A 22,969-nucleotide genomic window follows, 5' to 3' on the forward strand; every position below is an offset into this window, starting at 1 on the left:
TTTCGCACTTGTGTTAGTGTTGAAAAACCACTTTTCGCACTTGTGTTGGTGCAGGAAACCACTTTTGAACTTGTATTAGTGTGGAAAAACCATTTTTCGCACTTGTGTTAGTGTTGAAAAACCACTTTTCGCCCTTGTGTTAGTGTTGAAAAACCACTTTTCGCACTTGTGTTAGTGAAGGAAACCACTTTTTGCACTTGTGTTATTGTTGAAAACCCACTTTTCGCCCTTGTGTTAGTGTTGAAAATCCACTTTTCGCACCTGTGTTGGTGCAGGAAACAACTTTTGCACTTGTATTAGTGTGGAAAAAACACTTTTGCACTTGTGATAGTGTTGAAAACCCACTTTTCGCCCTTGTGTTAGTGTTGAAAAACCACTTTTCGCACTTGTGTTGGTGCAGGAAACCACTTTTGCACTTGTATTAGTGTGGAAAAACACTTTTTCCACTTGTGATAGTGTTGAAAAACCACTTTTCGCACTTGTGTTAGTGTTGAAAAACCACTTTTCGCACTTGTGTTGGTGCAGGAAACCACTTTTGCACTTGTATTAGTGTGGCAAAACCACTTTTCGCACTTGTGTTAGTGTTGAAAAACCACTTTTCGCACTTGTGTTAGTGTTGAAAAACCACTTTTTGCACTTGTGTTGGTGCAGGAAACCACTTTTGCACTTGTATTAGTGCGGAAAAAACACTTTTTGCACTTGTGATTGTGTTGAAAAACCACTTTTCGCACTTGTGTTAGTGTTGAAGAACGACTTTTCGCACTTGTGTTGGTGCAGGAAACCACTTTCGCACTTGTGTTAGTGTTGAAAACCCACTTTTCGCACATGTGTTAGTGTTGAAAAACCACTTTTCGCACTTGTGTTGGTGCAGAAAACCACTTTTGCACTTGTATTAGTGTGGAAAAAACACTTTTGCACTTGTGATAGTGTTGAAAAACCACTTTTCGCACTTGTGTTAGTGTTGAAAAACCACTTTTCGCACTTGTGTTGGTGCAGGAAACCACGTTTGCACTTGTATTAGTGTGGAAAAAACACTTTTTACACTTGTGATAGTGTTGAAAAACCACTTTTCGCACTTGTGTTAGTGTTGAAAAACCACTTTTTGCACTTGTGTTGGTGCAGGAAACCACTTTTGCACTTGTATTAGTGCGGAAAAAACACTTTTTGCACTTGTGATTGTGTTGAAAAACCACTTTTCGCACTTGTGTTAGTGTTGAAGAACCACTTTTCGCACTTGTGTTGGTGCAGGAAACCACTTTCGCACTTGTGTTAGTGTTGAAAACCCACTTTTCGCACATGTGTTAGTGTTGAAAAACCACTTTTCGCACTTGTGTTGGTGCAGAAAACCACTTTTGCACTTGTATTAGTGTGGAAAAAACACTTTTGCACTTGTGATAGTGTTGAAAAACCACTTTTCGCACTTGTGTTAGTGTTGAAAAACCACTTTTCGCACTTGTGTTGGTGCAGGAAACCACGTTTGCACTTGTATTAGTGTGGAAAAAACACTTTTTACACTTGTGATAGTGTTGAAAAACCACTTTTCGCACTTGTGTTAGTGTTGAAAAACCACTTTTCGCACTTGTGTTGGTGCAGGACACCACTTTTGCACTTGTATTAGTGTGGAAAAACCACTTTTCGCACTTGTGTTAGTGTTGATAAACCACTTTTCACACATGTGTTATTAAAGGAAACCACTTTTCGCACTTGTGTTGGTGCAGGAAACCACTTTTGAACTTGTATTAGTGTGGAAAAACCATTTTTCGCACTTGTGTTAGTGTTGAAAAACCACTTTTCGCCCTTGTGTTAGTGTTGAAAAACCACTTTTCGCACTTGTGTTCGTGAAGGAAACCACTTTTTGCACTTGTGTTATTGTTGAAAACCCACTTTTCGCCCTTGTGTTAGTGTTGAAAATCCACTTTTCGCACCTGTGTTGGTGCAGGAAACCACTTTTGCACTTGTATTAGTGTGGAAAAAACACTTTTGCACTTGTGATAGTGTTGAAAACCCACTTTTCGCCCTTGTGTTAGTGTTGAAAAACCACTTTTCGCACTTGTGTTGGTGCAGGAAACCACTTTTGCACTTGTATTAGTGTGGAAAAACACTTATTCCACTTGTGATAGTGTTGAAAAACCACTTTTCGCACTTGTGTTAGTGTTGAAAAACCACTTTTCGCACTTGTGTTGGTGCAGGAAACCACTTTTGCACTTGTATTAGTGTGGAAAAACCACTTTTCGCACTTGTGTTAGTGTTGAAAAACCACTTTTCGCACTTGTGTTAGTGTTGAAAAACCACTTTTTGCACTTGTGTTGGTGCAGGAAACCACTTTTGCACTTGTATTAGTGCGGAAAAAACACTTTTTGCACTTGTGATTGTGTTGAAAAACCACTTTTCGCACTTGTGTTAGTGTTGAAGAACCACTTTTCGCACTTGTGTTGGTGCAGGAAACCACTTTCGCACTTGTGTTAGTGTTGAAAACCCACTTTTCGCACATGTGTTAGTGTTGAAAAACCACTTTTCGCACTTGTGTTGGTGCAGAAAACCACTTTTGCACTTGTATTAGTGTGGAAAAAACACTTTTGCACTTGTGATAGTGTTGAAAAACCACTTTTCGCACTTGTGTTAGTGTTGAAAAACCACTTTTCGCACTTGTGTTGGTGCAGGAAACCACGTTTGCACTTGTATTAGTGTGGAAAAAACACTTTTTACACTTGTGATAGTGTTGAAAAACCACTTTTCGCACTTGTGTTAGTGTTGAAAAACCACTTTTCGCACTTGTGTTGGTGCAGGAAACCACTTTTGCACTTGTGTTAGTGTGGAAAAACCACTTTTCGCACTTGTGTTAGTGTTGAAAAACCACTTTTCGCACTTGTGTTGGTGCAGGACACCACTTTTGCACTTGTATTAGTGTGGAAAAACCACTTTTCGCACTTGTGTTAGTGTTGATAAACCACTTTTCACACATGTGTTATTAAAGGAAACCACTTTTCGCACTTGTGTTGGTGCAGGAAACCACTTTAGCACTTGTATTAGTATGGAAAAACCACTTTTCGCACTTGTGTTGGTGTTGAAAAACCACTTTTCGCACTGGTGTTGGTGAAGGAAACCACTTTTCGCACTTGTGTTAGTGTTGAAAACCCACTTTTCGCACATGTGTTAGTGAAGGAAACCACTTTTCACACTTGTGTTAGTGTTGAAAACCCACTTTTCGCACATGTGTTAGTGAAGGAAACCACTTTTGCACTTGTATTAGTGTGGAAAAACCACTTTTCGCACTTGTGTTAGTGTTGAAAAACCACTTTTCGCACTTGTGTTGGTGCAGGAAACCACTTTTCGCACTTGTGTTAGTGTTGATAAACCACTTTTCGCACTTGTATTGGTGCAGGAAACCACTTTTGCACTTGTATTAGTGTGGAAAAACCACTTTTCGCACTTGTGTTAGTGTTGAAAAACCACTTTTCGCACTTGTGTTGGTGCAGTAAACCACTTTTGCACTTGTATTAGTGTGGAAAAAACACTTTTTGCACTTGTGATAGTGTTGAAAAACCACTTTTCGCACTTGTGTTAGTGTTGAAAAACCACTTTTCGCACTTGTATTGGTGCAGGAAACCACTTTTGCACTTGTATTAGTGTTGAAAAACCACTTTTCGCACTTGTGTTAGTGTTGAAAAACCACTTTTCGCACTTGTGTTGGTGCAGGAAACCACTTTTGCACTTGCATTAGTGTGGAAAAAACCACTTTTCGCACTTGTGTTAGTGTTGAAAAACCACTTTTCGCACATGTGTTATTAAAGAAAACCACTTTTCGCACTTGTGTTGGTGCAGGAAACCACTTTTGCACTTGTATTAGTGTGGAAAAACTACTTTTCGCACTTGTGTTCGTGTTGAAAAAACACTTTTCGCACTTGTGTTGATGCCGGGAACCACTTTTCGTACTTGTATTTGTGTGGAAAAATCACTTTATGCACTTGTGTTGGTGTAGGAAACCACTTTTCGCACTTGTATTAGTGTTGAAAACTCACTTTTCGCAATTGTGTTGGTGTAGGAAACCACATTTCGCACTTGTGTTATTGTGGCAAACCCACTTTGTGCACTTGTGTTGGTGTAGGAAACCACTTTTCACACTTGTGTTGGTGAAGGAAACTACTTTTCGCACTTGTGTTGGTGGAGGAAACCACTTTTCACACTTGTATTAGTGTTGAAAACTCCCTTTTCGCAATTGTGTTGGTGTAGGAAACCACTTTTCGCACTTGTGTTTGCATAGGAAACCACTTTTCGCACATGTGCTGGTGAAGGTAACCACTTTTCGCACTTGTGTTATTGTGGAAAACCCACTTTTCGTACTTGTGTTGGTGTTGAAAAAACACTTTTCGCACTTGTGTTGGTGTAGGAACCCACTTTTTGCATTTGTATTAGTGTGGAAAAACCACTTTTCGCACTTGTTTTGGTGCAGGGAACCACTTTTTACACTTGTGTTAGTGTTGGAAAACCAAGTTTCGCACTTGTGTTGGTATAGGAAACCACTTTTAGCACTTGTATTAGTGTAGAAAAACCACTTTTCGCACTTGTGATAGTGTTGAAAAACCACTATTCGCACTTGTGTTAGTGTTGAAAAACCACTTTTCGCACTTGTGTTAGTGTTTAAAAACCACTTTTCGCACTTGTGTTGGTGCAGGAAACCACTTTTGCACTTGTATTAGTGTGGAAAAACCACTTTTCGCATTTGTGTTAGTGTTGAAAAACCACTTTTCGCACTTGTGTTAGTGTTGAAAAACCACTTTTCGCCCTTGTGTTGGTGCAGGAAACCACTTTTAGCACTTGTATTAGTGCAGAAAAACCACTTTTCACACTTGTATTAGTGTGGAAAAACCACTTTTCGCACTGTTGTTGGTGTCATAAATCACTTTTCGCACTTGTGTTAGTGTTGAAAAACCACTTTTCACACTTGTGTTGGTGGAGGAAACCACTTTTCTCACTTGTGTTAGTGTTGAAAAACCAATTTTTGCACTTGTGTTGGTGTAGGAAAGCACTTTTCGTACTTGTATTAGTGTGGAAAAAACACTTTTCACACTTGTGTTGGTGTAGGAACCCACTTTTCGCACTTGTGTTTGCATAGGAAACCACTTTTCGCACATGTGCTGGTGAAGGAAACCACTTTTCACCCTTGTGTTAGTGTTGAAAAACCACTTTTCGCACTTGTGTTGGTGCAGGAAACCACTTTTGCACTTGTATTAGTGTGGATAAAACACTTTTTGCACTTGTGATAGTGTTGAAAAACCACTTTTCGCACTTGTGTTAGTGTTGAAAAACCACTTTTCGCACTTGTGTTGGTGCAGGAAACCACTTTTGCACTTGTATTAGTGTGGATAAAACACTTTTTGCACTTGTGATAGTGTTGAAAAACCACTTTTCGCACTGGTGTTGGTGAAGGAAACCACTTTTCGCACTTGTGTTAGTGTTGAAAAACCACTTTTCGCACTTGTGTTGGTGCAGGAAACCACTTTTCGCACTTGTGTTAGTGTTGAAAAACCACTTTTCGCACTTGTATTGGTGCAGGAAACCACTTTTGCACTTGTATTAGTGTGGAAAAACCACTTTTCGCACTTGTGTTAGTGTTGAAAAACCACTTTTCGCACTTGTGTTGGTGCAGTAAACCACTTTTGCACTTGTATTAGTGTGGAAAAAACACTTTTTGCACTTGTGATAGTGTTGAAAAACCACTTTTCGCACTTGTGTTAGTGTTGAAAAACCACTTTTCGCACTTGTATTGGTGCAGGAAACCACTTTTGCACTTGTATTAGTGTTGAAATACCACTTTTCGCACTTGTGTTAGTGTTGAAAAACCACTTTTCGCACTTGTGTTGGTGCAGGAAACCACTTTTGCACTTGCATTAGTGTGGAAAAAACCACTTTTCGCACTTGTGTTAGTGTTGAAAAACCACTTTTCGCACATGTGTTATTAAAGAAAACCACTTTTCGCACTTGTGTTGGTGCAGGAAACCACTTTTGCACTTGTATTAGTGTGGAAAAACTACTTTTCGCACTTGTGTTCGTGTTGAAAAAACACTTTTCGCACTTGTGTTGATGCCGGGAACCACTTTTCGTACTTGTATTTGTGTGGAAAAATCACTTTACGCACTTGTGTTGGTGTAGGAAACCACTTTTCGCACTTGTATTAGTGTTGAAAACTCACTTTTCGCAATTGTGTTGGTGTAGGAAACCACATTTCGCTCTTGTGTTATTGTGGCAAACCCACTTTGTGCACTTGTGTTGGTGTAGGAAACCACTTTTCACACTTGTGTTGGTGAAGGAAACTACTTTTCGCACTTGTGTTGGTGGAGGAAACCACTTTTCACACTTGTATTAGTGTTGAAAACTCCCTTTTCGCAATTGTGTTGGTGTAGGAAACCACTTTTCGCACTTGTGTTTGCATAGGAAACCACTTTTCGCACATGTGCTGGTGAAGGTAACCACTTTTCGCACTTGTGTTATTGTGGAAAACCCACTTTTCGTACTTGTGTTGGTGTTGAAAAAACACTTTTCGCACTTGTGTTGGTGTAGGAACCCACTTTTTGCATTTGTATTAGTGTGGAAAAACCACTTTTCGCACTTGTTTTGGTGCAGGGAACCACTTTTTACACTTGTGTTAGTGTTGGAAAACCAAGTTTCGCACTTGTGTTGGTATAGGAAACCACTTTTAGCACTTGTATTAGTGTAGAAAAACCACTTTTCGCACTTGTGATAGTGTTGAAAAACCACTATTCGCACTTGTGTTAGTGTTGAAAAACCACTTTTCGCACTTGTGTTAGTGTTTAAAAACCACTTTTCGCACTTGTGTTGGTGCAGGAAACCACTTTTGCACTTGTATTAGTGTGGAAAAACCACTTTTCGCATTTGTGTTAGTGTTGAAAAACCACTTTTCGCACTTGTGTTAGTGTTGAAAAACCACTTTTCGCCCTTGTGTTGGTGCAGGAAACCACTTTTAGCACTTGTATTAGTGCAGAAAAACCACTTTTCACACTTGTATTAGTGTGGAAAAACCACTTTTCGCACTGTTGTTGGTGTCATAAACCACTTTTCGCACTTGTGTTAGTGTTGAAAAACCACTTTTCACACTTGTGTTGGTGGAGGAAACCACTTTTCTCACTTGTGTTAGTGTTGAAAAACCAATTTTTGCACTTGTGTTGGTGTAGGAAACCACTTTTCGTACTTGTATTAGTGTGGAAAAAACACTTTTCACACTTGTGTTGGTGTAGGAACCCACTTTTCGCACTTGTGTTTGCATAGGAAACCACTTTTCGCACATGTGCTGGTGAAGGAAACCACTTTTCACCCTTGTGTTAGTGTTGAAAAACCACTTTTCGCACTTGTGTTGGTGCAGGAAACCACTTTTGCACTTGTATTAGTGTGGATAAAACACTTTTTGCACTTGTGATAGTGTTGAAAAACCACTTTTCGCACTTGTGTTAGTGTTGAAAAACCACTTTTCGCACTTGTGTTGGTGCAGGAAACCACTTTTGCACTTGTATTAGTGTGGATAAAACACTTTTTGCACTTGTGATAGTGTTGAAAAACCACTTTTCGCACTTGTGTTAGTGTTGAAAAACCACTTTTCGCACTTGTATTGGTGCAGGAAACCACTTTTGCACTTGTATTAGTGTTGAAAAACCACTTTTCGCACTTGTGTTAGTGTTGAAAAACCACTTTTCGCACTTGTGTTGGTGCAGGAAACCACTTTTGCACTTGCATTAGTGTGGAAAAAACCACTTTTCGCACTTGTGTTAGTGTTGAAAAACCACTTTTCGCACATGTGTTATTAAAGAAAACCACTTTTCGCACTTGTGTTGGTGCAGGAAACCACTTTTGCACTTGTATTAGTGTGGAAAAACTACTTTTCGCACTTGTGTTCGTGTTGAAAAAACACTTTTCGCACTTGTGTTGATGCCGGGAACCACTTTTCGTACTTGTATTTGTGTGGAAAAACCACTTTACGCACTTGTGTTGGTGTAGGAAACCACTTTTCGCACTTGTATTAGTGTTGAAAACTCACTTTTCGCAATTGTGTTGGTGTAGGAAACCACATTTCGCACTTGTGTTATTGTGGCAAACCCACTTTGTGCACTTGTGTTGGTGTAGGAAACCACTTTTCACACTTGTGTTGGTGAAGGAAACTACTTTTCGCACTTGTGTTGGTGGAGGAAACCACTTTTCACACTTGTATTAGTGTTGAAAACTCCCTTTTCGCAATTGTGTTGGTGTAGGAAACCACTTTTCGCACTTGTGTTTGCATAGGAAACCACTTTTCGCACATGTGCTGGTGAAGGTAACCACTTTTCGCACTTGTGTTATTGTGGAAAACCCACTTTTCGTACTTGTGTTGGTGTTGAAAAAACACTTTTCGCACTTGTGTTGGTGTAGGAACCCACTTTTTGCATTTGTATTAGTGTGGAAAAACCACTTTTCGCACTTGTTTTGGTGCAGGGAACCACTTTTTACACTTGTGTTAGTGTTGGAAAACCAAGTTTCGCACTTGTGTTGGTATAGGAAACCACTTTTAGCACTTGTATTAGTGTAGAAAAACCACTTTTCGCACTTGTGATAGTGTTGAAAAACCACTATTCGCACTTGTGTTAGTGTTGAAAAACCACTTTTCGCACTTGTGTTAGTGTTTAAAAACCACTTTTCGCACTTGTGTTGGTGCAGGAAACCACTTTTGCACTTGTATTAGTGTGGAAAAACCACTTTTCGCATTTGTGTTAGTGTTGAAAAACCACTTTTCGCACTTGTGTTAGTGTTGAAAAACCACTTTTCGCACTTGTGTTGGTGCAGGAAACCACTTTTAGCACTTGTATTAGTGCAGAAAAACCACTTTTCACACTTGTATTAGTGTGGAAAAACCACTTTTCGCACTGTTGTTGGTGTCATAAACCACTTTTCGCACTTGTGTTAATGTTGAAAAACCACTTTTCACACTTGTGTTGGTGGAGGAAACCACTTTTCTCACTTGTGTTAGTGTTGAAAAACCAATTTTTGCACTTGTGTTGGTGTAGGAAACCACTTTTCGTACTTGTATTAGTGTGGAAAAAACACTTTTCACACTTGTGTTGGTGTAGGAACCCACTTTTCGCACTTGTGTTTGCATAGGAAACCAGTGCTGGTGAAGGAACCACTTTTCACCCTTGTGTTAGTGTTGAAAAACCACTTTTCGCACTTGTGTTGGTGCAGGAAACCACTTTTGCACTTGTATTAGTGTGGATAAAACACTTTTTGCACTTGTGATAGTGTTGAAAAACCACTTTTCGCACTTGTGTTAGTGTTGAAAAACCACTTTTCGCACTTGTGTTGGTGCAGGAAACCACTTTTGCACTTGTATTAGTGTGGAAAAACCACTTTTCGCACTTGTGATAGCGTTGAAAAACCACTTTTCGCACTTGTGTTGGTGCAGGAAACCACTTTTGCACTTGTATTAGTGTGGAAAAACCACTTTTCACACTTGTGTTAGTGTTGAAAAACCACTTTTCGCACTTGTGTTGGTGCAGGAAACCACTTTTGCACTTGTATTAGTGTGGAAAAACCACTTTTCGCACTTGTGTTAGTGTTGATAAACCACTTTTCACACATGTGTTATTAAAGGAAACCACTTTTCGCACTTGTGTTGGTGCAGGAAACCACTTTTGAACTTGTATTAGTGTGGAAAAACCATTTTTCGCACTTGTGTTAGTGTTGAAAAACCACTTTTCGCCCTTGTGTTAGTGTTGAAAAACCACTTTTCGCACTTGTGTTAGTGAAGGAAACCACTTTTTGCACTTGTGTTATTGTTGAAAACCCACTTTTCGCCCTTGTGTTAGTGTTGAAAATCCACTTTTCGCACCTGTGTTGGTGCAGGAAACCACTTTTGCACTTGTATTAGTGTGGAAAAAACACTTTTGCACTTGTGATAGTGTTGAAAACCCACTTTTCGCCCTTGTGTTAGTGTTGAAAAACCACTTTTCGCACTTGTGTTGGTGCAGGAAACCACTTTTGCACTTGTATTAGTGTGGAAAAACACTTTTTCCACTTGTGATAGTGTTGAAAAACCACTTTTCGCACTTGTGTTAGTGTTGAAAAACCACTTTTCGCACTTGTGTTGGTGCAGGAAACCACTTTTGCACTTGTATTAGTGTGGAAAAACCACTTTTCGCACTTGTGTTAGTGTTGAAAAACCACTTTTCGCACTTGTGTTAGTGTTGAAAAACCACTTTTTGCACTTGTGTTGGTGCAGGAAACCACTTTTGCACTTGTATTAGTGCGGAAAAAACACTTTTTGCACTTGTGATTGTGTTGAAAAACCACTTTTCGCACTTGTGTTAGTGTTGAAGAACCACTTTTCGCACTTGTGTTGGTGCAGGAAACCACTTTCGCACTTGTGTTAGTGTTGAAAACCCACTTTTCGCACATGTGTTAGTGTTGAAAAACCACTTTTCGCACTTGTGTTGGTGCAGAAAACCACTTTTGCACTTGTATTAGTGTGGAAAAAACACTTTTGCACTTGTGATAGTGTTGAAAAACCACTTTTCGCACTTGTGTTAGTGTTGAAAAACCACTTTTCGCACTTGTGTTGGTGCAGGAAACCACGTTTGCACTTGTATTAGTGTGGAAAAAACACTTTTTACACTTGTGATAGTGTTGAAAAACCACTTTTCGCACTTGTGTTAGTGTTGAAAAACCACTTTTCGCACTTGTGTTGGTGCAGGAAACCACTTTTGCACTTGTGTTAGTGTGGAAAAACCACTTTTCGCACTTGTGTTAGTGTTGAAAAACCACTTTTCGCACTTGTGTTGGTGCAGGACACCACTTTTGCACTTGTATTAGTGTGGAAAAACCACTTTTCGCACTTGTGTTAGTGTTGATAAACCACTTTTCACACATGTGTTATTAAAGGAAACCACTTTTCGCACTTGTGTTGGTGCAGGAAACCACTTTAGCACTTGTATTAGTATGGAAAAACCACTTTTCGCACTTGTGTTGGTGTTGAAAAACCACTTTTCGCACTGGTGTTGGTGAAGGAAACCACTTGTCGCACTTGTGTTAGTGTTGAAAACCCACTTTTCGCACATGTGTTAGTGAAGGAAACCACTTTTCACACTTGTGTTAGTGTTGAAAACCCACTTTTCGCACATGTGTTAGTGAAGGAAACCACTTTTGCACTTGTATTAGTGTGGAAAAACCACTTTTCGCACTTGTGTTAGTGTTGAAAAACCACTTTTCGCACTTGTGTTGGTGCAGGAAACCACTTTTCGCACTTGTGTTAGTGTTGAAAAACCACTTTTCGCACTTGTATTGGTGCAGGAAACCACTTTTGCACTTGTATTAGTGTGGAAAAACCACTTTTCGCACTTGTGTTAGTGTTGAAAAACCACTTTTCGCACTTGTGTTGGTGCAGTAAACCACTTTTGCACTTGTATTAGTGTGGAAAAAACACTTTTTGCACTTGTGATAGTGTTGAAAAACCACTTTTCGCACTTGTGTTAGTGTTGAAAAACCACTTTTCGCACTTGTATTGGTGCAGGAAACCACTTTTGCACTTGTATTAGTGTTGAAAAACCACTTTTCGCACTTGTGTTAGTGTTGAAAAACCACTTTTCGCACTTGTGTTGGTGCAGGAAACCACTTTTGCACTTGCATTAGTGTGGAAAAAACCACTTTTCGCACTTGTGTTAGTGTTGAAAAACCACTTTTCGCACATGTGTTATTAAAGAAAACCACTTTTCGCACTTGTGTTGGTGCAGGAAACCACTTTTGCACTTGTATTAGTGTGGAAAAACTACTTTTCGCACTTGTGTTCGTGTTGAAAAAACACTTTTCGCACTTGTGTTGATGCCGGGAACCACTTTTCGTACTTGTATTTGTGTGGAAAAATCACTTTACGCACTTGTGTTGGTGTAGGAAACCACTTTTCGCACTTGTATTAGTGTTGAAAACTCACTTTTCGCAATTGTGTTGGTGTAGGAAACCACATTTCGCACTTGTGTTATTGTGGCAAACCCACTTTGTGCACTTGTGTTGGTGTAGGAAACCACTTTTCACACTTGTGTTGGTGAAGGAAACTACTTTTCGCACTTGTGTTGGTGGAGGAAACCACTTTTCACACTTGTATTAGTGTTGAAAACTCCCTTTTCGCAATTGTGTTGGTGTAGGAAACCACTTTTCGCACTTGTGTTTGCATAGGAAACCACTTTTCGCACATGTGCTGGTGAAGGTAACCACTTTTCGCACTTGTGTTATTGTGGAAAACCCACTTTTCGTACTTGTGTTGGTGTTGAAAAAACACTTTTCGCACTTGTGTTGGTGTAGGAACCCACTTTTTGCATTTGTATTAGTGTGGAAAAACCACTTTTCGCACTTGTTTTGGTGCAGGGAACCACTTTTTACACTTGTGTTAGTGTTGGAAAACCAAGTTTCGCCCTTGTGTTGGTATAGGAAACCACTTTTAGCACTTGTATTAGTGTAGAAAAACCACTTTTCGCACTTGTGATAGTGTTGAAAAACCACTATTCGCACTTGTGTTAGTGTTGAAAAACCACTTTTCGCACTTGTGTTAGTGTTTAAAAACCACTTTTCGCACTTGTGTTGGTGCAGGAAACCACTTTTGCACTTGTATTAGTGTGGAAAAACCACTTTTCGCATTTGTGTTAGTGTTGAAAAACCACTTTTCGCACTTGTGTTAGTGTTGAAAAACCACTTTTCGCACTTGTGTTGGTGCAGGAAACCACTTTTAGCACTTGTATTAGTGCAGAAAAACCACTTTTCACACTTGTATTAGTGTGGAAAAACCACTTTTCGCACTGTTGTTGGTGTCATAAACCACTTTTCGCACTTGTGTTAGTGTTGAAAAACCACTTTTCACACTTGTGTTGGTGGAGGAAACCACTTTTCTCACTTGTGTTAGTGTTGAAAAACCAATTTTTGCACTTGTGTTGGTGTAGGAAACCACTTTTCGTACTTGTATTAGTGTGGAAAAAACACTTTTCACACTTGTGTTGGTGTAGGAACCCACTTTTCGCACTTGTGTTTGCATAGGAAACCACTTTTCGCACATGTGCTGGTGAAGGAAACCACTTTTCACCCTTGTGTTAGTGTTGAAAAACCACTTTTCGCACTTGTGTTGGTGCAGGAAACCACTTTTGCACTTGTATTAGTGTGGATAAAACACTTTTTGCACTTGTGATAGTGTTGAAAAACCACTTTTCGCACTTGTGTTAGTGTTGAAAAACCACTTTTCGCACTTGTGTTGGTGCAGGAAACCACTTTTGCACTTGTATTAGTGTGGATAAAACACTTTTTGCACTTGTGATAGTGTTGAAAAACCACTTTTCGCACTTGTGTTAGTGTTGAAAAACCACTTTTCGCACTTGTATTGGTGCAGGAAACCACTTTTGCACTTGTATTAGTGTTGAAAAACCACTTTTCGCACTTGTGTTAGTGTTGAAAAACCACTTTTCGCACTTGTGTTGGTGCAGGAAACCACTTTTGCACTTGTATTAGTGTGGAAAAACCACTTTTCGCACTTGTGTTAGTGTTGAAAAACCACTTTTCGCACTTGTGTTGGTGCAGTAAACCACTTTTGCACTTGTATTAGTGTGGAAAAAACACTTTTTGCACTTGTGATAGTGTTGAAAAACCACTTTTCGCACTTGTGTTAGTGTTGAAAAACCACTTTTCGCACTTGTATTGGTGCAGGAAACCACTTTTGCACTTGTATTAGTGTTGAAAAACCACTTTTCGCACTTGTGTTAGTGTTGAAAAACCACTTTTCGCACTTGTGTTGGTGCAGGAAACCACTTTTGCACTTGCATTAGTGTGGAAAAAACCACTTTTCGCACTTGTGTTAGTGTTGAAAAACCACTTTTCGCACATGTGTTATTAAAGAAAACCACTTTTCGCACTTGTGTTGGTGCAGGAAACCACTTTTGCACTTGTATTAGTGTGGAAAAACTACTTTTCGCACTTGTGTTCGTGTTGAAAAAACACTTTTCGCACTTGTGTTGATGCCGGGAACCACTTTTCGTACTTGTATTTGTGTGGAAAAATCACTTTACGCACTTGTGTTGGTGTAGGAAACCACTTTTCGCACTTGTATTAGTGTTGAAAACTCACTTTTCGCAATTGTGTTGGTGTAGGAAACCACATTTCGCACTTGTGTTATTGTGGCAAACCCACTTTGTGCACTTGTGTTGGTGTAGGAAACCACTTTTCACACTTGTGTTGGTGAAGGAAACTACTTTTCGCACTTGTGTTGGTGGAGGAAACCACTTTTCACACTTGTATTAGTGTTGAAAACTCCCTTTTCGCAATTGTGTTGGTGTAGGAAACCACTTTTCGCACTTGTGTTTGCATAGGAAACCACTTTTCGCACATGTGCTGGTGAAGGTAACCACTTTTCGCACTTGTGTTATTGTGGAAAACCCACTTTTCGTACTTGTGTTGGTGTTGAAAAAACACTTTTCGCACTTGTGTTGGTGTAGGAACCCACTTTTTGCATTTGTATTAGTGTGGAAAAACCACTTTTCGCACTTGTTTTGGTGCAGGGAACCACTTTTTACACTTGTGTTAGTGTTGGAAAACCAAGTTTCGCACTTGTGTTGGTATAGGAAACCACTTTTAGCACTTGTATTAGTGTAGAAAAACCACTTTTCGCACTTGTGATAGTGTTGAAAAACCACTATTCGCACTTGTGTTAGTGTTGAAAAACCACTTTTCGCACTTGTGTTAGTGTTTAAAAACCACTTTTCGCACTTGTGTTGGTGCAGGAAACCACTTTTGCACTTGTATTAGTGTGGAAAAACCACTTTTCGCATTTGTGTTAGTGTTGAAAAACCACTTTTCGCACTTGTGTTAGTGTTGAAAAACCACTTTTCGCCCTTGTGTTGGTGCAGGAAACCACTTTTAGCACTTGTATTAGTGCAGAAAAACCACTTTTCACACTTGTATTAGTGTGGAAAAACCACTTTTCGCACTGTTGTTGGTGTCATAAACCACTTTTCGCACTTGTGTTAGTGTTGAAAAACCACTTTTCACACTTGTGTTGGTGGAGGAAACCACTTTTCTCACTTGTGTTAGTGTTGAAAAACCAATTTTTGCACTTGTGTTGGTGTAGGAAACCACTTTTCGTACTTGTATTAGTGTGGAAAAAACACTTTTCACACTTGTGTTGGTGTAGGAACCCACTTTTCGCACTTGTGTTTGCATAGGAAACCACTTTTCGCACATGTGCTGGTGAAGGAAACCACTTTTCACCCTTGTGTTAGTGTTGAAAAACCACTTTTCGCACTTGTGTTGGTGCAGGAAACCACTTTTGCACTTGTATTAGTGTGGATAAAACACTTTTTGCACTTGTGATAGTGTTGAAAAACCACTTTTCGCACTTGTGTTAGTGTTGAAAAACCACTTTTCGCACTTGTGTTGGTGCAGGAAACCACTTTTGCACTTGTATTAGTGTGGATAAAACACTTTTTGCACTTGTGATAGTGTTGAAAAACCACTTTTCGCACTTGTGTTAGTGTTGAAAAACCACTTTTCGCACTTGTATTGGTGCAGGAAACCACTTTTGCACTTGTATTAGTGTTGAAAAACCACTTTTCGCACTTGTGTTAGTGTTGAAAAACCACTTTTCGCACTTGTGTTGGTGCAGGAAACCACTTTTGCACTTGCATTAGTGTGGAAAAAACCACTTTTCGCACTTGTGTTAGTGTTGAAAAACCACTTTTCGCACATGTGTTATTAAAGAAAACCACTTTTCGCACTTGTGTTGGTGCAGGAAACCACTTTTGCACTTGTATTAGTGTGGAAAAACTACTTTTCGCACTTGTGTTCGTGTTGAAAAAACACTTTTCGCACTTGTGTTGATGCCAGGAACCACTTTTCGTACTTGTATTTGTGTGGAAAAACCACTTTACGCACTTGTGTTGGTGTAGGAAACCACTTTTCGCACTTGTATTAGTGTTGAAAACTCACTTTTCGCAATTGTGTTGGTGTAGGAAACCACATTTCGCACTTGTGTTATTGTGGCAAACCCACTTTGTGCACTTGTGTTGGTGTAGGAAACCACTTTTCACACTTGTGTTGGTGAAGGAAACTACTTTTCGCACTTGTGTTGGTGGAGGAAACCACTTTTCACACTTGTATTAGTGTTGAAAACTCCCTGTTTCGCAATTGTGTTGGTGTAGGAAACCACTTTTCGCACTTGTGTTTGCATAGGAAACCACTTTTCGCACATGTGCTGGTGAAGGTAACCACTTTTCGCACTTGTGTTATTGTGGAAAACCCACTTTTCGTACTTGTGTTGGTGTTGAAAAAACACTTTTCGCACTTGTGTTGGTGTAGGAACCCACTTTTTGCATTTGTATTAGTGTGGAAAAACCACTTTTCGCACTTGTTTTGGTGCAGGGAACCACTTTTTACACTTGTGTTAGTGTTGGAAAACCAAGTTTCGCACTTGTGTTGGTATAGGAAACCACTTTTAGCACTTGTATTAGTGTAGAAAAACCACTTTTCGCACTTGTGATAGTGTTGAAAAACCACTATTCGCACTTGTGTTAGTGTTGAAAAACCACTTTTCGCACTTGTGTTAGTGTTTAAAAACCACTTTTCGCACTTGTGTTGGTGCAGGAAACCACTTTTGCACTTGTATTAGTGTGGAAAAACCACTTTTCGCATTTGTGTTAGTGTTGAAAAACCACTTTTCGCACTTGTGTTAGTGTTGAAAAACCACTTTTCGCACTTGTGTTGGTGCAGGAAACCACTTTTAGCACTTGTATTAGTGCAGAAAAACCACTTTTCACACTTGTATTAGTGTGGAAAAACCACTTTTCGCACTGTTGTTGGTGTCATAAACCACTTTTCGCACTTGTGTTAGTGTTGAAAAACCACTTTTCACACTTGTGTTGGTGGAGGAAACCACTTTTCTCACTTGTGTTAGTGTTGAAAAACCAATTTTTGCACTTGTGTTGGTGTAGGAAACCACTTTTCGTACTTGTATTAGTGTGGAAAAAACACTTTTCACACTTGTGTTGGTGTAGGAACCCACTTTTCGCACTTGTGTTTGCATAGGAAACCACTTTTCGCACATGTGCTGGTGAAGGAACCACTTTTCACCCTTGTGTTAGTGTTGAAAAACCACTTTTCGCACTTGTGTTGGTGCAGGAAACCACTTTTGCACTTGTATTAGTGTGGATAAAACACTTTTTGCACTTGTGATAGTGTTGAAAAACCACTTTTCGCACTTGTGTTAGTGTTGAAAAACCACTTTTCGCACTTGTGTTGGTGCAGGAAACCACTTTTGCACTTGTATTAGTGTGGAAAAACCACTTTTCGCACTTGTGATAGCGTTGAAAAACCACTTTTCGCACTTGTGTTGGTGCAGGAAACCACTTTTGCACTTGTATTAGTGTGGAAAAACCACTTTTCACACTTGTGTTAGTGTTGAAAAACCACTTTTCGCACTTGTGTTGGTGCAGGAAACCACTTTTGCACTTGTATTAGTGTGGAAAAACCACTTTTCGCACTTGTGTTAGTGTTGATAAACCACTTTTCACACATGTGTTATTAAAGGAAACCACTTTTCGCACTTGTGTTGGTGCAGGAAACCACTTTTGAACTTGTATTAGTGTGGAAAAACCATTTTTCGCACTTGTGTTAGTGTTGAAAAACCACTTTTCGCCCTTGTGTTAGTGTTGAAAAACCACTTTTCGCACTTGTGTTAGTGAAGGAAACCACTTTTTGCACTTGTGTTATTGTTGAAAACCCACTTTTCGCCCTTGTGTTAGTGTTGAAAATCCACTTTTCGCACCTGTGTTGGTGCAGGAAACCACTTTTGCACTTGTATTAGTGTGGAAAAAACACTTTTGCACTTGTGATAGTGTTGAAAACCCACTTTTCGCCCTTGTGTTAGTGTTGAAAAACCACTTTTCGCACTTGTGTTGGTGCAGGAAACCACTTTTGCACTTGTATTAGTGTGGAAAAACACTTTTTCCACTTGTGATAGTGTTGAAAAACCACTTTTCGCACTTGTGTTAGTGTTGAAAAACCACTTTTCGCACTTGTGTTGGTGCAGGAAACCACTTTTGCACTTGTATTAGTGTGGAAAAACCACTTTTCGCACTTGTGTTAGTGTTGAAAAACCACTTTTCGCACTTGTGTTAGTGTTGAAAAACCACTTTTTGCACTTGTGTTGGTGCAGGAAACCACTTTTGCACTTGTATTAGTGCGGAAAAAACACTTTTTGCACTTGTGATTGTGTTGAAAAACCACTTTTCGCACTTGTGTTAGTGTTGAAGAACCACTTTTCGCACTTGTGTTGGTGCAGGAAACCACTTTCGCACTTGTGTTAGTGTTGAAAACCCACTTTTCGCACATGTGTTAGTGTTGAAAAACCACTTTTCGCACTTGTGTTGGTGCAGAAAACCACTTTTGCACTTGTATTAGTGTGGAAAAAACACTTTTGCACTTGTGATAGTGTTGAAAAACCACTTTTCACACTTGTGTTAGTGTTGAAAAACCACTTTTCGCACTTGTGTTGGTGCAGGAAACCACGTTTGCACTTGTATTAGTGTGGAAAAAACACTTTTTACACTTGTGATAGTGTTGAAAAACCACTTTTCGCACTTGTGTTAGTGTTGAAAAACCACTTTTCGCACTTGTGTTGGTGCAGGAAACCACTTTTGCACTTGTGTTAGTGTGGAAAAACCACTTTTCGCACTTGTGTTAGTGTTGAAAAACCACTTTTCGCACTTGTGTTGGTGCAGGACACCACTTTTGCACTTGTATTAGTGTGGAAAAACCACTTTTCGCACTTGTGTTAGTGTTGATAAACCACTTTTCACACATGTGTTATTAAAGGAAACCACTTTTCGCACTTGTGTTGGTGCAGGAAACCACTTTAGCACTTGTATTAGTATGGAAAAACCACTTTTCGCACTTGTGTTGGTGTTGAAAAACCACTTTTCGCACTGGTGTTGGTGAAGGAAACCACTTTTCGCACTTGTGTTAGTGTTGAAAACCCACTTTTCGCACATGTGTTAGTGAAGGAAACCACTTTTCACACTTGTGTTAGTGTTGAAAACCCACTTTTCGCACATGTGTTAGTGAAGGAAACCACTTTTGCACTTGTATTAGTGTGGAAAAACCACTTTTCGCACTTGTGTTAGTGTTGAAAAACCACTTTTCGCACTTGTGTTGGTGCAGGAAACCACTTTTCGCACTTGTGTTAGTGTTGAAAAACCACTTTTCGCACTTGTATTGGTGCAGGAAACCACTTTTGCACTTGTATTAGTGTGGAAAAACCACTTTTCGCACTTGTGTTAGTGTTGAAAAACCACTTTTCGCACTTGTGTTGGTGCAGTAAACCACTTTTGCACTTGTATTAGTGTGGAAAAAACACTTTTTGCACTTGTGATAGTGTTGAAAAACCACTTTTCGCACTTGTGTTAGTGTTGAAAAACCACTTTTCGCACTTGTATTGGTGCAGGAAACCACTTTTGCACTTGTATTAGTGTTGAAAAACCACTTTTCGCACTTGTGTTAGTGTTGAAAAACCACTTTTCGCACTTGTGTTGGTGCAGGAAACCACTTTTGCACTTGCATTAGTGTGGAAAAAACCACTTTTCGCACTTGTGTTAGTGTTGAAAAACCACTTTTCGCACATGTGTTATTAAAGAAAACCACTTTTCGCACTTGTGTTGGTGCAGGAAACCACTTTTGCACTTGTATTAGTGTGGAAAAACTACTTTTCGCACTTGTGTTCGTGTTGAAAAAACACTTTTCGCACTTGTGTTGATGCCGGGAACCACTTTTCGTACTTGTATTTGTGTGGAAAAATCACTTTACGCACTTGTGTTGGTGTAGGAAACCACTTTTCGCACTTGTATTAGTGTTGAAAACTCACTTTTCGCAATTGTGTTGGTGTAGGAAACCACATTTCGCACTTGTGTTATTGTGGCAAACCCACTTTGTGCACTTGTGTTGGTGTAGGAAACCACTTTTCACACTTGTGTTGGTGAAGGAAACTACTTTTCGCACTTGTGTTGGTGGAGGAAACCACTTTTCACACTTGTATTAGTGTTGAAAACTCCCTTTTCACAATTGTGTTGGTGTAGGAAACCACTTTTCGCACTTGTGTTTGCATAGGAAACCACTTTTCGCACATGTGCTGGTGAAGGTAACCACTTTTCGCACTTGTGTTATTGTGGAAAACCCACTTTTCGTACTTGTGTTGGTGTTGAAAAAACACTTTTCGCACTTGTGTTGGTGTAGGAACCCACTTTTTGCATTTGTATTAGTGTGGAAAAACCACTTTTCGCACTTGTTTTGGTGCAGGGAACCACTTTTTACACTTGTGTTAGTGTTGGAAAACCAAGTTTCGCCCTTGTGTTGGTATAGGAAACCACTTTTAGCACTTGTATTAGTGTAGAAAAACCACTTTTCGCACTTGTGATAGTGTTGAAAAACCACTATTCGCACTTGTGTTAGTGTTGAAAAACCACTTTTCGCACTTGTGTTAGTGTTTAAAAACCACTTTTCGCACTTGTGTTGGTGCAGGAAACCACTTTTGCACTTGTATTAGTGTGGAAAAACCACTTTTCGCATTTGTGTTAGTGTTGAAAAACCACTTTTCGCACTTGTGTTAGTGTTGAAAAACCACTTTTCGCACTTGTGTTGGTGCAGGAAACCACTTTTAGCACTTGTATTAGTGCAGAAAAACCACTTTTCACACTTGTATTAGTGTGGAAAAACCACTTTTCGCACTGTTGTTGGTGTCATAAACCACTTTTCGCACTTGTGTTAGTGTTGAAAAACCACTTTTCACACTTGTGTTGGTGGAGGAAACCACTTTTCTCACTTGTGTTAGTGTTGAAAAGCCTATTTTTGCACTTGTGTTGGTGTAGGAAACCACTTTTCGTACTTGTATTAGTGTGGAAAAAACACTTTTCACACTTGTGTTGGTGTAGGAACCCACTTTTCGCACTTGTGTTTGCATAGGAAACCACTTTTCGCACATGTGCTGGTGAAGGAAACCACTTTTCACCCTTGTGTTAGTGTTGAAAAACCACTTTTCGCACTTGTGTTGGTGCAGGAAACCACTTTTGCACTTGTATTAGTGTGGATAAAACACTTTTTGCACTTGTGATAGTGTTGAAAAACCACTTTTCGCACTTGTGTTAGTGTTGAAAAACCACTTTTCGCACTTGTGTTGGTGCAGGAAACCACTTTTGCACTTGTATTAGTGTGGATAAAACACTTTTTGCACTTGTGATAGTGTTGAAAAACCACTTTTCGCACTTGTGTTAGTGTTGAAAAACCACTTTTCGCACTTGTATTGGTGCAGGAAACCACTTTTGCACTTGTATTAGTGTTGAAAAACCACTTTTCGCACTTGTGTTAGTGTTGAAAAACCACTTTTCGCACTTGTGTTGGTGCAGGAAACCACTTTTGCACTTGTATTAGTGTGGAAAAACCACTTTTCGCACTTGTGTTAGTGTTGAAAAACCACTTTTCGCACTTGTGTTGGTGCAGTAAACCACTTTTGCACTTGTATTAGTGTGGAAAAAACACTTTTTGCACTTGTGATAGTGTTGAAAAACCACTTTTCGCACTTGTGTTAGTGTTGAAAAACCACTTTTCGCACTTGTATTGGTGCAGGAAACCACTTTTGCACTTGTATTAGTGTTGAAAAACCACTTTTCGCACTTGTGTTAGTGTTGAAAAACCACTTTTCGCACTTGTGTTGGTGCAGGAAACCACTTTTGCACTTGCATTAGTGTGGAAAAAACCACTTTTCGCACTTGTGTTAGTGTTGAAAAACCACTTTTCGCACATGTGTTATTAAAGAAAAGCACTTTTCGCACTTGTGTTGGTGCAGGAAACCACTTTTGCACTTGTATTAGTGTGGAAAAACTACTTTTCGCACTTGTGTTCGTGTTGAAAAAACACTTTTCGCACTTGTGTTGATGCCGGGAACCACTTTTCGTACTTGTATTTGTGTGGAAAAATCACTTTACGCACTTGTGTTGGTGTAGGAAACCACTTTTCGCACTTGTATTAGTGTTGAAAACTCACTTTTCGCAATTGTGTTGGTGTAGGAAACCACATTTCGCACTTGTGTTATTGTGGCAAACCCACTTTGTGCACTTGTGTTGGTGTAGGAAACCACTTTTCACACTTGTGTTGGTGAAGGAAACTACTTTTCGCACTTGTGTTGGTGGAGGAAACCACTTTTCACACTTGTATTAGTGTTGAAAACTCCCTTTTCGCAATTGTGTTGGTGTAGGAAACCACTTTTCGCACTTGTGTTTGCATAGGAAACCACTTTTCGCACATGTGCTGGTGAAGGTAACCACTTTTCGCACTTGTGTTATTGTGGAAAACCCACTTTTCGTACTTGTGTTGGTGTTGAAAAAACACTTTTCGCACTTGTGTTGGTGTAGGAACCCACTTTTTGCATTTGTATTAGTGTGGAAAAACCACTTTTCGCACTTGTTTTGGTGCAGGGAACCACTTTTTACACTTGTGTTAGTGTTGGAAAACCAAGTTTCGCACTTGTGTTGGTATAGGAAACCACTTTTAGCACTTGTATTAGTGTAGAAAAACCACTTTTCGCACTTGTGATAGTGTTGAAAAACCACTATTCGCACTTGTGTTAGTGTTGAAAAACCACTTTTCGCACTTGTGTTAGTGTTTAAAAACCACTTTTCGCACTTGTGTTGGTGCAGGAAACCACTTTTGCACTTGTATTAGTGTGGAAAAACCACTTTTCGCATTTGTGTTAGTGTTGAAAAACCACTTTTCGCACTTGTGTTAGTGTTGAAAAACCACTTTTCGCCCTTGTGTTGGTGCAGGAAACCACTTTTAGCACTTGTATTAGTGCAGAAAAACCACTTTTCACACTTGTATTAGTGTGGAAAAACCACTTTTCGCACTGTTGTTGGTGTCATAAACC

Source organism: Myxine glutinosa, chromosome 4 (genome assembly GCF_964187855.1).
Source record: "Myxine glutinosa chromosome 4, kmMyxGlut1.1, whole genome shotgun sequence".
NCBI classification, from domain to species: Eukaryota; Metazoa; Chordata; class Myxini; order Myxiniformes; family Myxinidae; genus Myxine; species Myxine glutinosa.